Below are 3,885 nucleotides of genomic sequence, written 5' to 3'. Positions count from 1 at the left end.
TAGAAATTAAAGTAATATTCTTTTCCATGTGTGAGGAATTTTCAGATCTGAAATTACGTTATTTGAAGGGATGCTAGAAATCCCAGAGTATTATTGGTAATTACAATAATTGGTAATTACTGGTTACAATTGGAATTGAGGGTGGGTAGTTCTCCCTAGTCAGCCTGGACAATTGGCCCTGGGGGCTTGGAATTATTTTATAGCTCCTAAGCGTTGAGGTATGTCCCCAGAGACCCCTTTCCTGGCCTGGAGGGCTTCCCCCTGGTGAGGTGAGTCAGGTAGCATCTGCACGGCACTTTGATTCACAGTCTCCAGAGTGCTTCCACTTCCATGATCCGTAGACAGCTGCACTACAAGGTGGCAGTTCAGGTGTGCATATCTTACCTTTATATCCAAGGAAACAGAGATCCCAAAGAGGTAAACTGAGAATCTCCTTTATTTCTTGCCACCCAACTCCTCAGAACACAGCCTTTCCTGGGAGGAGAAGAGACAGGTTGTCTTGTAAGGCAGATACATGGGGCTGGGGCTGGGAGAAGGGAAGTGACCAACCAGCCCTCTGCTGGCTTGTTTTTAAATTTTTTTTTTTTTTTTTTTTTTTTTTTTTTTTGCGGTACGCGGGCCTCTCCCTGTTGTGGCCTCTCCCGTTGCGGAGCACAGGCTCCGGAAGCGCAGGCTCAGCGGCCATGGCTCACGGGCCCAGCCGCTCCACGGCATGTGGGATCTTCCCGGACCGGGGCACGAACCCGTGTCCCCTGCATCGGCAGGCGGACTCTCAACCACTGTGCCACCAGGGAAGCCCTGCTGGCTTGTTTTTAAACCCTGTTTTTTCTCCCCAGTTCTTGCCCTGGTGGAGCTACTGGACTAGAGGATTGTTTTCTGATTGGTTACATAAGGCAAAGCATGGCTTCCTGTCTTCTGGGAGCAGGAGGGGCCCACCTCCTCTAGTTTCCACCCGGGGAGAGCGAGCAAAACAAAACTGTCCCAGGCAAGGGCCAGCCAGCCAGATGAGAACCTGGTAGGGTGATCTCTCCCAGGTTAGGAGAATGTGACCTGAATTGGGAACTCTGCCTTCTTGCCCATCCCTAGTCAGTTCCTGTGCCCGTAAGGCCAGAGGCCTCACACAGCTGCGGAGAGAAGAGTGGAATCTCCACACTTAACATTCTTGGAGGTTTTGTCTCTCCCGTGACCAAGTCCTTTCTGGCTGGGGGTTGGAGGGAGTGCACATTCCCATGTGGGCTGCTCAGAGTGCTGTCCCTCAGCCCACCTGAGGTGGCCCATCTCCAACCACCTGCCAGGCCTCAGCGGGCCCCTCACCCCCTTGGCGAACACTCTAAGGGTTACCAGGCAGCCTGCATGTGGCCCAGTCGGCTTGGTCTTTGGTATGACCAGCACTTCCTGTCACCACTGCCCTCCACAGTCGTGGTCAAGATGTCAGATCCTGGCAGATGTGGGTGCAGAGCTTCAATCTCTTCATGTCCAGGGCTCTGAGAAGTGCCACCTGCATTTAAAGGTCCAACCCACTTTAGTCATGTGCCTAAACTAGGCAGGCACATGCTGTGAGCTTGAAAGAAAGGGAGCAGAAGGAAATACGGTAATCCCCCCAGCAAGTTGGGTTCTGGTCCTCTTGGGAGTCCACAGTTGGCACTTACCTCTGCGTCAATTCTAAGAAAGTGGCCAGGCAGTGTCCATGGTGTGCCTGGTTGACTCATACAGACTCACTGCACTTAACCCAGCCCTCCTTTCACGAGGGCACTCCAGGGGCCTACTGTGTATGAGCCCATGTCATTGAAGTCCACCCACAGGGCCCTTTACTTGGTACTTTAGCTGGACTTGAATGTGTAAATTTCAACACTGCCTTTGTGTAAAGGTGTATAATCCAAGTTATTCACAAACTCTAGTTTATTGAAAGGCTCCTTTTCGTTATCGTTTAAGCTGGATTTAAATGAACCTGTAATTAACATAACTGCCTCTTTTTAATGGCGTACAGTCTAAGACGTTCATGGATTCCAACGGACCACCCCTCCTCTTCCCAGTGGCCGTGCCTCACCACCACGCTACTGAAAGTGAGGGACTCTTGCTGTGCTAAGCGACACTTCTAGTTAGGACCTTATGGGGATTGGCTGGGATAAGAAGTAGGAAATATACTCCCTGCTCTTGTAAGTCTAGGTTTTACTCCCAAGCTGAATGAAAGGAGACCAGAGAAACAGGGAGGAAGGGTTAAAGGTGAAAAATGCTGCGGGGTCTAAAAGATATTTCTGTGCAGGTCTGGTTGTAATTGTTTGGACTTGCCTTAAAGCATTGGGAAGAGGTCCAGAGCTGGAGGGACAGTGTAGAGGACGAAGGGTGGAGCCAGCGGTGTTTTCCAAAGCTGTGGCTTTAACCACCATAGATTCTGCACTGGCAACTGTGATGAGAAGGGACTGCAGATCCCTGTTGCTATGGTTTTCTGAACTAGCCTCATCTCCCAGGAGAACACCCAGCCTTCCTCTTCTGTCCCCGATGGACTGCTGGGGACTAGGACAGGAAGAGCAGGGCTCTGGAATGCATCCTGCACCTCTGGGGGCTGAACTGGCTGTGTGAGGGAGAGGGGGTTCATTTACAGCCAGCAGGAAAGATCTCCCAGATTAGGATTAGCAAGAGCTGAGTGGCTTCAGCAGGCTGAGGGTGACAGTCTGGGACCCCAGAAGTTTTATCTTAACTGCAGGGGCTGTGAGGTGTCCTGTTGGCTTGTTTGGGGCTCTGCTCACCTCCGGGCAGGTTCTCTCGGAGCTGCTGAGGCTGACACTGGTGGGTGGGGCAGCTCCAGCCTCAGCTCCCGGAGGGAAGAAGACAAGGTTTACAAACTGGGGCTTCCTCCCAGCCCACACAGCTGAGCTGGGGAGACTTTATTCATTTCAAGGAAAAAGTGAGAACAGGAATGAGACGCAGTGTAAAAGTCAAAGGGGGAGGGGCAACACTGATATGAGAAGAAGAGGGGGAACAAAGTCCAGTACAACATGGCAGCCAACACAGAGCTCGAGGGAGGGGCCGTCCACCATGACTAGGCCCCAGGCCAAGCGCACCCGATTTCTTCTCTCATCCAACTTGAAGAAAAAGGGAAACTTGGGACTCTGGAGCACCAAGATGGGGCGAGCGGGTCAATACTGATGGACTTGGAGCTAGCACCGTGGCAGCGCTGCCCGGCCGGGGGCAGACCTCCCCTCCCACCCCACGCTCCCCCAGAGGACCTCCCTGCCCTTCACACTGGTTTCTCAGTGGAGCAAGGGAAATGGGGATTTCAACACAGCCCGCTTCTGGCACACACAACGCGGTCGATACGCCGGGCCCAGCTCACACCTCCCTGTACTCGGACGCCGGGGGACGGTGCCTGGGGAAGCCGCTGTAGCTAAGCCGGAAACCACCCAGGCAGGAGACCGAGGCACGCACGGGCACACAGGCCTCTGGGTGCCACCAGCCAGAATTAGACCCCGTCCCTGGGCCGGGAAGTCCAGTCCGAGCTGGAAGCGGTGGGGGGCATAAGATGACAGAGCGGGCCAGAAACCAGATACGGTCAACCTCCAGGCTCCTTCTGCTGCTCAGAACCCCGGCCCTAGGCTTCATCATGGCACCTGGGGGCCGGGGGCGCCGCTCTCCCCACTTGGCCACGCCTAGGAAGGATGGGGTGGCTGGCGAGATGGGCAAGGGGACCATGACTGTAATGAGGCCACGGGAGGGAGGACTGGCAGGTAGGTGGGTGGGAAGGCTTGAAACCCAGTTTCCCAGTGTTCCGACCCGGCACCCAGCACAGAGCAAAGGCAGCCAGGCCTTGGGGAGCAATCACTGCCCGCCCTTGCTGACCCCCCTTCATCAAGCAGCTTTCTCTGCCCTCCCCTTGACCCCTCCCCA

The sequence above is a fragment of the Mesoplodon bidens genome, assembly GCF_964165515.1.
Source record: "Mesoplodon bidens genome assembly, chromosome: 3".
In the NCBI taxonomy this organism is placed as follows: Eukaryota; Metazoa; Chordata; class Mammalia; order Artiodactyla; family Ziphiidae; genus Mesoplodon; species Mesoplodon bidens.
This window is presented reverse-complemented; position numbering follows the sequence as displayed.